A 12374-nucleotide genomic window follows, 5' to 3' on the forward strand; every position below is an offset into this window, starting at 1 on the left:
TTCCCAGCAAGCGCTCTGGAACCAGCCTGCCTAGTTTGGTTCTCGATTCCAGTGCTTCCTAGCTGTGTGAGGCTGGGCACATGGCTAATTTCTCTGAGCCTCAATTTTCTCATCTGCAAATTAAGAATAAAACTAACTATCTGGAAGAACTGTTTAGGGGTTACAAATACTTGAGATAAAGCACAGTCTCTGGGGTATGGTAAACACTGAAAAAATGTTAGCTGTTGTTATTTATATTAAACTCGCTTCAAGCTTACAAAAATCATATACAAAAACTTTACTTTTTAAAAATCTCTACTTGTTTCTCCTTTCTTGCATTAATACCTAGCCACCACAGCATCCCTGCTCTCACCTGCAATACCAACAACCCTCTATTTATATTGCAGGGTATCTGTATTTTTATAGAGAATAAGTACAGGATTCTGAATATATCAATTTGCAGAGTTAATAAAACTCAATTATGATACCACTGTTTAACTGTTAATTCAAAACATTTACTGATAACAAACATGTTATTTCTGTAAACCAAACCTGTAGTTTTAGAACTAAAAATTACACAGCTTTCTAATGGATCTTTTGTACCAACTAAGCACCTTTATCAGCTGGGTTTCTTTTTTAATCTCTCAAAACTGTAGAGAAGTTCCTGGTAATCTCTTCAGATTATCAACAAATCAGTTGACACATATAGTCAGTATGTATTTACCAAACATCTTCTGTGTGGAAGGCATGTGCACTGTGTGCCGGCACCGAGGGACACAAAGGACTGAGCAACACTTTCCAGGGTTGGTCTGAAGCTGCCCTGCTGGTTAGGTGGGGAAGTATGTAAAAGATAACTCAAGCGATAAATTCAGAATAAGCAGTGCAAACCAGTAGTTCCACATCCTCAGGCCTGGCCTCCGAGGGTCGTCTCCACAGGCTCACGGTGGGGCTAGGATTTGCAACTTTTAAAAAAGTCAACTTCTCAGGCAGCTCTCATGCGCACTCAGGTTTGGGGGTCAGAAGACAAACATAAAAGTTACAAAAACTCATGAAAAATCACCTCTAGCTAGTGTGGTTGGGAAAAGGAAGTTTTCACATAAGACAAAATCTTAGCTGGGCTCTGAGGTAAACGTAAGAACTTGTTATTTTGAAACTTTCCAAAACTGAAAAATCATTACCATCTGCACACTTACATGCCCCTCCGACTTCCCAGTGATCGTCCTGCCTCCCTGTGCGTGCTCACGCTCTACCCGCCCCGCCCCGACAGTTTTCTGAATCACTTGAAAGTTACAGATATCACAACACTTCATCCCTCGTACTTCAGCATGCATATTCTAAGAATTAGAACACAGTCCTACAAAACACACAGTACCATTTTCACATCTAAGAGATAATTACGTATCATCAATATATAATCCCCATCAAATTTACTCAACTGGCCTCATTTTCTTTTATAGACTTTTTTTGGATCCTTAATTCAATCAAGGCTCAATCCTTGCATTTGGTTGTTCTGAATTTTTTAATCTTGTATATTATTCACCCTCACTTTTTGGGGTTGTTTTGTTTTTCATGAAATTGAAATTTTAAAACTGTCTAGGTCAGTTCCAACATTCTGGATTTGTCTGATTGTTTCCATGCGATTGGACACAAATTTTATTTTATTTATTTTTTTTACAAGAATACTACCTGGATGGCAGTTGTATCCTTCCAACTGCCATCACATTAGAGGCATATAATGCCAGGTTACCTACTACAGGAGATAAGTTTGATCACTTGGTTAAAGTGATGACTATACATCTCCCCTTGTAAATAGAGATGTAACACCCTATCTCCCAATAACCTTTCACCCAGCAGTTTTTGCATCTAGATTCTTGCCTGAATCAATTATTACATTTGGGGCTACAAAATGATAGCTTTGTAATTCTATCATTCCTCCTACATTTATTGCCTAGCATTCTTCTGTGAAATAGAACTATTTCTTCACTCTCCCCTTATCTCTGTCTTTTCAAGTTTCATTATGAACTCAAAGATTTGTTTTAATCTAGTGTATTATAATAATCTATTACCATCAATTTTTTTTCAAGTTGTTCCCGATTTTTGGTTCAAATTGTCCCAAATATGGCTAGCGGGGTTCCCTTCAAGCCAACAAACATCTGTGTCACTTTTACACAATTCTATTGGCTTTCGAGGCTACTTCCTGGCACAAGATTTCTCCAAGCTCACCTTTACCATCTCTGCCCCAGACCTGGAATCTGCCACTTCTCCCTGGAGCCTCTGTTCCTTTTAGTAGGCAATGGCATTTATAAATCAGGATCTCAGTACTATGTGTCCTCAATAGCTACTGGGTGCCGTTGCTTCTAAGCCATTTCAGTAGAGAAAATTGGGTATTTTTTTTTTTAAAAACAACCATGAGTTTATACCGATGTTTTCAACTCAAATTCAACACTATAGTTTTTCCTTATTTATTTTATATTAGTATACCTTTTCCCTCACTTTGAAGATCTTGGTTCATAAACTAGTTTCAAAATTATAACATCAATATTATTATTAGTAAGCCTACTAAGTTCAAGTGTCTTTTGGGGGCAGTTCTTTTTGTCCTTAAAGTACATCCTACTAGGGATGTATAGTCAGCTGCTATATTCAGGTTCTTTTATTTTTTTCTCTGTATGTCCTGTAAGTTAGGTTCATTTGTTTCTCTTTATACTCAATTAGAGCATATTTTTCATTATGTTTTGAACATGTAAAATACTTACAAGGTTCAAAAGTTAAAGTGTTATAAAAAAGGAATGCTCAGAGAAATGTCTCTCCCTTCCCTTTCCCTCCAATGTTTTCCCATCTATTCCCTACAGACACCAGATTTGTTAATTTGTTGTTATGTGTGTGTATACATATAAATTCTTAATTCCTCTCTTCCTTACACAAAAGGTGGAATATCATACCCAGTCTTGTAGTTGGCTATTTTTCCTTTTCAATATATCCTGGAAATCACTCCATAGGAGTGCTTAGACATCTTCCTCATTCTTTTTAATGGCTGCTTAATACTCCATTCTGTAGATGTTAATAGGCAGAACTTTGATAGAGAAAAGAGGAAACGGCATTCTAGACAGGCAGGAATGAAAGGGGGCAGGGGGAAACCAATCAGGTGAGAGTGAAGGATTAATGCAAAAGGGTGGGAGAGATCAGGGTCACCACCACATCATACAAGTCAGGAAATCCCCTGCAGATAAATGCATCATGACAGTAGTGACAAGATTCTAACTGCCTGGATATATTTTCCTGTCTCTTCTCCTTGAGATCCCTAACTTACTGCCCTCAGTGCCTTTTTGTCAATATAAGTTTATGCTCAAGAAGAGCTTTAGTGCACAGAAAAAGACTACATTATAGTTACTCGAATTTAAATTAAGACTTGAGACCTTATGTTCAATGTGTAACTGTCTGAAGGCCCTTCAACAATCAGTTTAGTTTCTTTTACAACTTTATCAAATTATCTAATTAAAAATTATCATACTATAAACAAAAAGATTTAAAGAACAACATAATAAAAACTCTTGTATTCACCACCCAGTTTAAAATATAAAACATGACAATATAGTTGAATCCCCGATAACCACTATCCTATTTGGCACTTCCATCAAATATTTTAAACTATACTTATAATCTTAAAATACTCTCTTTTCTTGTTTTAGCACTTCAACTGCCTACCAAGCAATTCTTTCAGTGCTGAAAAAACTACAGTAAATCCTAAAAAAATTAAACTTATGAATCTAGTGTATCTCAAGAAGTTCTTAAACATTGCAATAATCTTTTCAAACTTAGCAAAGTTTTCTTACAACCTTAAACTAATAATCAAACCTAAACACAATTACTCAAGGACACATTTTACATCAGAATCACAAATTAATCAGTCGAGATTCTTCAATATGTCAAATTACTGCAAACATTACATTTTAAGTCCAGATGACAAAAGCTATTGATTTAATACATATCATGTCCTACATATTATTTTAAGCACTTTATAAATGTTATTTCTACCTAAGTTTCACAGGTGTGGAGCTATGATTCTAAGCCCAAGATCTAGGGCCAGGACATATGACATTTCTGTGCTGCTAATGGGCACACCTAGCACCTTTACTGTTTAAAAGTTGCTATGAGAGGAGCTCTAAATCAGTTACCTCCAAATGGAGGTTAATTTCACAATCTGAGTTCCCCAAGTTCAAATTAAGATCTTACCAAATTCTACTATAACTTTCAACTTTATTACCTAAAAATTGGGTAGATGAAATTCTATTAATTTTCACACAGGGTGCTTCTTTTTCTTTCTTTCTTTTTGCAGGGGAAGATTTGCCCTAAGCTAAAATCTATTGCCAGTCTTCTTTTTTTCTTCCTCCCCCAATCCCCCCCCAACAAAGCCCCAGTACATAGTTGTGTATAGTTATAAGTTCTTCTAGTTCTTCTATGTGAGCCACCACCACAGGACGGCTACTGACAGATGAGTGGTGTGGTTCTGCTCCCGGAACTGAACCTAGGCCACTGAAGCAGAGCATGCTGAACTTTAACTGCTGGACCATCGGGGCTGGCTCAGGGTGCTTCTATCTTTTTTCTTTTTTTTAAAGATTTTATTTTTCCTTTTTTTCCCCAAAGCCCCCCAGTACACAGCTGTGTGTTTTCAGTTGTGGGTCCCCCAAGCTGTGGCAAGCGGGATGCCACCCCAGCATGGCCCGACGAGCAGTGCCATGTCCACGCCCAGGATCCAAACCGGTGAAACCCCAGGCCGTGAAACCCCAGGCCTCCGAGGCGGAGCGTGCGAACTCAACCACTTGGCTGGCCCCGCTTCTACCTTTCTATTGGATTCAACTAGTTATGATCACTTTAGTGACACCTTTAAACTAAGAACAATCTAAGGCACATAATAGACCAGGCAAAGCTTATCTCCTAAGAAGAAGTCAGTCAACATATGATAGAATCTCCAGGGTGATGGACACTTTTCTGCCTGCTATTACCTAAAACTCTCTACAGGAAGAGATACATAGCTGTTGAAAATTACTTAATGGGAAACTTCCAGAAAATATCCAAGGGATATACTATTAGCAATAATGTCTTAAAAGGACAGTACAAGGCAGTGTAATTAAAACATTTTTTAAAAATGTTTTAGTCAACACGGTAGGCCATTTTACAGGAAAGAGCTAGGTGTTTGTATGGCAAAAAAAGATCTGAAGGTCTCAGGAGACAGACCCCTGGATTAGTACTCTAGTAACAGAACTAACATGTCAAATTCTGGAGACAACCCAAAATCACTCACTGTGTCAAAAGATGGTTCAAGGACCAGTACCAATTAGAGTAAAAAGTTTTCACCGATTCTTAGCAAAAATGAGGACAGTGCACACAATGTCACATGCACACACACAATTCTCCCAGTTCTAAGACACCTGACGTTGACTAAGATATCATCAATCTAATACAGCTTTTTAGGGAAAAGCAGCACTATCATATTAAATATGCACATGATTTTCAGATATATTCTGATTTCAAAAATATTAAAATGTGAACTTAAGAATGATGGTATATGTTAGCATAAAATGCTTTCTTGAAAAGGACTGTCCTTTGTACCTAAATTATACTTTTACTCTCTTTTTGATATTAAATGCCTTTTCTTTTAGGAAATGATGATGACAGAAAATGATGGCCAGATATCTATCTTTTAAATGTCCTAAAATGCTGGCAGTCCTATGATAGACCCCCGGTTTTGCCCCTCCAATTTTACCAATCATGAATCTCAGACAATCTGGGATCTCAATCACCTTCCATCTAGGACTACAAAAACACTCTACTAGTTCAGTCCAGTCTACCTAAAAATATTAAAAAATAAAGACTCTCTTGCTTAGATCACTCTATTGTCGGACAGCAATCCTTGGAGAAAAATTTTGCTTTCTTAAATCAAGCTGAAGTCTGCCTTCCTTTCCGCTCCCACCATGACTTCCATGCATTGGGTTTAGTCCTGCCCCCTGAAATAACACATCCTTCAGAGAAGCTGGGTAAAACAGAAAAAACATCTGTTTGAAGGCATCAGCCAACTAATAAGGTAGCCAAGGCCAATTTCTGGAGAGGTGTGATGGTCAATTTTAGATGTCACCTGGCTAGGCTATAGTCCTAGTTATTCAACCAAACACTAATCCAAGTGTTACGTGCAGGTATTTGGTAGATGTGACTAAAGTCTATAATCACTTCCCTTTAAGTGAGGAAGATTATTCTAGATAATCTGGGTGGGCCTGATCCAATCAAATGACAGGCTTTAAGAGCAGAACTGAGGTTTCTCTGAGGAAGAACTTCTACTGTGGACTGCAGCTCCAGCTCCTGCCTTCCTCACGCCCAGCCCAGTCCCTACAATTGTATACGGCAACTCCCTGCAATAAATATGTTAATATCTGTGTGTGTGCACGTATACAGAGAGATGATATATATTACATTATTCTGATACATACACACAGAACCTAATGCACAATTAAAACTGTTCCATAAAGAAAACTCCAGGACCAAATGGCTTTACTAGCAAATTCTTCCACACCTTTAAGGAAGAAATGACATCAATATTATACAAACTCTTCCAGAGAGTACAAAAAGAGGGAACATTTCCCAATCCATTTTCAGAGGCCAGCATAACACTGACCCAAAACTGACGAGGACATTACCAAAAAGGATTACAGCCCACTTTCTCTCATGAACATCAGCACAAAAATCCTAGACAAATTATTAAAAAATCAAATCCAGATAGATAAAAAAGGATAACACATTAATAATACATTATAACAAAGGTTAGGTTTACATTCAAAAATATATTTCGCCACATTAAAAGACTAGAAAGAAATATGTTTTAGGGGCCAGCCCCGTGGCCCAGTGGTTAAGTTCACTCACTCCGCTTTGGTGGCCCAGGGTTTCGCTGGTTTGGATCCTGGGCACAGACATGGCACGGCTCATCAAGCCATGCTGAGGCGGCGTCCCACATGCCACAGCTAGAAAGACCCACAACTAAAAACATACAACTACGTACCAGGGGGCTTTGGGGAGAAAAAGGAAAAATAAAATCTTTAAAAAAAAAAATACGTTTTAGAATACTAACTAAAACAGCATGAAACAGTATTGATATACTAGGTTTAAGATAGGCAGGATGAAACAATAAATACATTCATAGAAAAAAGACTGAAAATGTTAATAGTTATTCTTCTTTAATTATATGTGATTTTATACCAAAGTCTCTAAAATGAATGTGTTATACTTTTAAAAAGGAAAATGTATCTCTAAAAACAGGGAATTCCTCAAGAAAATGTGGAATTTGTTTTTAAAAAAGCTTAGAACAGTTTAAGAGAAAATTTTAAAAGTTTAAAAAGAAAATGATATATTCCTACATAAGAGATTGTGACATTTTCCCATCTGGATTAAAGAAGAAACATGCTTACCAGTCGAATTAGGGATTTAAATTAAATACATGAAACAGTTTCTCAAGCAGATTTTTCAATGGGATGACAGGATACCCTCGATGGCTTTAAGCCCAATGCACGACTTAACGCGCACAGGCCTGCCTCTCAGGGTGCTCATCAGCAAGCATGGAAGGTGGGCAGGCACAGGGCAAAGGATGCTCTGAGCCCCAGGGCACAGGGCACTCAACAATAAGGGCAATGGAGCATTCAGATTACCTGGCATACAATTCCCTAAACAGACTGTTATGAGCTAAACTGTGTTCCCCTCAAAACTCTTAAATTAAGTCCTAACCCTAAATCCTCAGAATGTGACTGTTTGGAAATAGGGACTTTAAAGAGGTAATTAAGGTTAAATGAAGTCATTAGAGTGGGCCCTAACCCAAAAGGGCTGGTGTCCTTTTAGGAAGAGAAGATGAGGGCACAGGCACAGAGGGAAGACAATGTGAAGATGCAGGGAGGAGTAGGCAGCCATCTCCCAGCCAAGGAGAGAGGCCTCAGAAGACACCAACCCTGCCGAGACCTTGATCTCAGCCTCCAGAACTGTGGAAAAATCAATCTCTGTTGTTTAAGCCACACAGTCTGTGGTACTTTGTAATGGCAGCCCTAGCAAACTAATCCACGGATACAACTGCGAAAATTAAATTTCACCCTCTCCCACCGAAAGGAGAGATTTAGGACAAACACACGGAAGGGGTCTTACATGGTTTTATGGACAGACTGCGATCTTATAGAGGTATAAATCTCTAGCTGTTTTATTCTAAGGAAGCTGAACTTTCAATAGTCTTCAACAGTAATTTATTGTCTTTCCTCTATAATTTTACTAACAGTATATTACATTTGTATAGCATACGCAATTCAAATTTCACTCATTTGTTACTTCATCTGATCTTTACAACGTTCTCTACGAAACAAACAGGATTATAGTAAGAGAAACAACTAAAACCAAAACCTTTGGCCCGGGTTACCGATCTTTCCACTAAACCCCAGTGCTTTCCAAAGTTTTAGTAAGGCTCCCCCTGTTTTAGTAAGAGCAGAGATAAAGTTTACTTTATGCTTATCATAAAGACTTAATATTTCAACAGTGGAAAGGACAATCTGAATCTAAAGAAAACAGTGTCTTGAAATAAATGAAATTATAATATTTTAAAAAACAATTAACAGCCAGCATTTCCTGAGAATTTACAAAGTGTCAGGCACAGTTCTAAGCACTGTACATTAATTAACCCAATCCTAATAACACTCCGAGGTAGGTCCTATTACGGTCTCCATTTCAGAGACAGAGAAACTGATGAGTACCTTATCAGCGCTCATAAATGAAGGAGCTAGGGTTTGAACCCAGGAAAGACCGTCTCCAAAGCTGGCATTCTTAACCCTACCCAACGAAGCACAATGAGGGCACTACCGAATAGGAATCTTAATGGCTCTGCAGTTAGGGGATTTAAGCTTGAACAGTGGCTCCTGACACTTACTAGGTGAGTGACTTTGGGCAAGCTTAAGCTCTTCATGTTAGATTCTTCAGCTTTAAAATGGAGATAATCAAATGGGACAAGGGATGTAAAAGCCTTTAGTAGTGTCTGATATATAATAATGTCTAGTGCTCATTAAGCCCTTATTATTTCTAATTCTACTTTAATGAATATACAAGAACAATCCAAGAATGTCTAATTTGGGGATTCTAGGCAAAAATATCGAAAGATTCTCTTCTTTCATCCATCCTTTCCCTCCTATTTCAGAAATGCATATACTATTCCATTAATCTCATTTCCCATAAGAATGTAAGACATATGTTGAATCAGATTAGTGGTTAGATCAGTCTTATATTCTGTCTCCCACAGAGATACCTAACAACTTAGGTAACGACAACAATACACTTATGTGACAATGTCAAAAGATTCTGGACATTGCTCAAACATGTAACATTTAATAAGAATTCACCAATGTACTTAATCTTTACTGAATCTTTTTTTTTTTAAATATTGAGTCTATAACATCTCTTGGGATCACAAGATAACTATCTGTTTGCTCCTATTTGTCCTTTTACTACTTATTTCAGGCGTTGGAGTTCTTATTGTACTATTCCCACTCTTCATGATTTATATGCCTAAGTCACATTCTCCTTCAATCTCCATGTTTCCAGATAATACTGCTTTTGTAGTTATGTGGAAGTCTCTCCATTTTCTTCCTCTACTTATAACAATTTCTCTGGACCTTTCCCATTTTTGAAGCATTTCTGAGATGATTTAGTGAGAAGAACACTGGGCTAAAAGCCAGGAGTCCTCACTGTGCCATCTCATCTCTCAGATTCTTTATCTGAAAGATGAGAGGACTGCACTAGATACATTTATAATAGGTTCCCTTATATCTCTAAGCCTCATACTTCCATGACTATGGGTCTTCAACTAGAAATCACTCAATATTCCTACAAATTCCCTAAACTTGTTACTCCAGTTAGCTAAGGAGGGGCAGGCACATTCAGATTCCAGGGCAGAGGAAGACACAATAATCAGGAAGCCCAGGGCAATAGAAGGAAAGATATGTTTTGTAAACCAATAGAAAAAGATCGATTAATAAGAGAAATCAGACACCAAAAAGATACCAAAGATAGAAAAAAAGGCAGAAACACATAGCCTAACTCTAACCTCATCCCTACACATCTATTTGAAGAGGAGCTAAGAAATAGATATTTTGGCAGCAGAGGTTATCCAGCCCTCATTTCTGCCTCAAGGGAGCAATGCACCTCTGTGCCATCTTTGCAATGTTGTTGCTAAAAAGGCCTACTACACTGCTTTGCACAGAACAGGCATCCTTGCACAGAATAGTATTCCATGACTGAATTAATGTTCAGTTGAACACCATACCAGGAAATCTGAGAGCCCAAGGCCACGGGAATTACATGGCAGTGACGGCCCTGCTTCTAAAGGGAAGGAGACTCCATTAGATGGGAGGGGAAGATCTGGCCTAATGGTGTTGCTCAAGCTCTGACGGCACTGCAAGCAGCCCCCAGAAGGAAAGAGGACAGATTAATAGGCACGGGCTGTCTCAAAACCACCAAGCCAATATCAGAGTACTTCTGAGAGTCATTTCCTACTCTGCTGTCAGAGTCCAAGAAAGCACTATCTTTTCTGAAGTTTCCTTCCGGAAAGTCAGAGCTTCTTGGCTTATGACTGGTTAGGGGGCAGGGGAGAGTAAATCGACTAAAGGAATAAGGGAGCTGGGCTGTTCTAGAAATTCTCAGGCCAGCCCTATGGTGGTGTTTCTCAAATTGTGGTCTCTGGATCACCAATAACAGACCAAGGGAGGGGGGTGCATGCTAAAAATGCAGACTCAGGGACCCATCACAAATTTCTGGAATCGAATTTCTGGGAGTGGTACTGGGTTTCTTTAGGAGCAAATTTCTGTTTAAGAACTACTGCCCCAGAATTTTTTGGCGGGGAGGGGAGCCGAGGAGGAGTTGAGGGTCCTTCGACTCGGGATTCATTACATTCCACTGATATTACTACAACACTTTGTTTTAGGGCCCGTGAGAAGAAACACACACCTCAATTTCTCAGGTCACAGCCGCACCGATAGTTTAACAGCGCAGCGAGGCACGATTACCGGGCCTGGAGAAGGTGTTTTCCTAAACGGGTCAAACACCGCCTCCCCCCACTGCCTTGTTTATCCTGTTAGTTTGACACTAGTTTATGGCTTAAAAATAAATCGGTCCAACCCAAGAATTTGCAGAAAGAGTCACAAACTCCAAAACAGAAGAGCTTTTTCGATAGTGCGGAACGAGGCTTGTAAAGCTGAAGACACTGTCTGCTATAAAAAGTAAGGTTTTATTTAACAGAAAATTACGGGTTACGGCTCTCCCCAGCGCCACGGATGAAAGCTAGTCATCTGGGGGTGGCAGAGAAGGCAGACTCTGAAGCAGGGCGACAAGAGCAGCAAAATCCACTCTGCCCCAGACAATTTGGGGAGAAGTCCGACCAACGACATAATTTTTCATGAATTCAGTGAACTGCCAGACAAAAACGCGCCTGCAAATGTTTTTCTCAAGAAACACTCCAGGGTCCTCGTCCTTTCTCTTCCGGCGGGATAAAAACACCCAAGGCCCGCAGGAAACCGTCCCCGCGCCCGCTCACGACTGCCACAGGAGGCGACCCCCTGCCCGCTCGTCCCCTGCACCCCCCGCGCGAAGGCGGCCGCCGGCGCCCCTCTGCCCACACCGTCCCCGCCGCGGCCTGTCCCCCGGGGCCGGCCCCCGACGCACACACACACACACAGGCAGACTCCGGGCCGCGCCCACCGCCGGTCTCGCCGCCCGCCCTCGCCCCGAGCCGCCACTCACCTGCCGCTCCCCGCCGCTCGGGCCCGAACCCGCCCGGGAGGCGCGCACTCGGCGCCGCGAGCAGCCGCCGCGGGGACCGGCCTTGCCGCAGCGGCGCTCCCCGCCCCACCCCCACCCGCCGGCGCGGCCACGCGGCTGAGTCACCCAGCGCTTCACGTTAAGAGTCCCTCGGCGCGGGGCACGCCGGGAAGGCCGGGCTCCTGGCCCGCCGCCCGGGGCCTCGGCGCGCTGGTGGGCGTGCCCTCTCCTTCCCGACACGCCCCGCCCGTCCGGAGCAGGACGCTCTCGCGCCTGCGCAGCCAGGGCAGCTCCGGTTTCTGAGCTGCGGGTACCCTCTCTGAATTATTAAGGGAGAAAGCGGAAAAGTTAGTGCTTATCTGAATTGTACGCTACGCTCGCGCAGCCCCAGGACTGCTAATGCTTATAGGAAATTGTGGAGCTCGGAGCTCTGCAAATATTTTGGTAAGGAGGTGGTAGGAATGATGGGGTTCATTAAACACGTTTTGCCTGGAAGCCCCTGTCCTAGATAACCATTCTGACCAAAAAAAGAGGAAAAAAACACATTTTTCTCAAACCTTGAGTTTAATGAAACT

General features: G+C 40.9%; 1 protein-coding gene across 3 annotated transcripts in view; it reads right to left on the minus strand.

Moving 5' to 3' along the window:
- KCTD20 (potassium channel tetramerization domain containing 20) overlaps nt 1-11894 on the minus strand; it is a 33565-nt gene extending 21671 nt beyond the window's left edge. For 2 of the 3 annotated variants that reach the window (XM_046639692.1, XM_046639691.1), the window contains exon 1: nt 11782-11894. The gene's annotated coding sequence lies outside the window, so the exon portion shown is untranslated. The remainder of the gene's footprint in view (nt 1-11781) is intronic. The other variant, XM_046639690.1, reaches the window with a different exon arrangement.
- Nucleotides 11895-12374: the final 480 nt, after the last annotated feature.

This window comes from Equus quagga, chromosome 15 (genome assembly GCF_021613505.1).
Source record: "Equus quagga isolate Etosha38 chromosome 15, UCLA_HA_Equagga_1.0, whole genome shotgun sequence".
Lineage (NCBI taxonomy): Eukaryota > Metazoa > Chordata > Mammalia > Perissodactyla > Equidae > Equus > Equus quagga.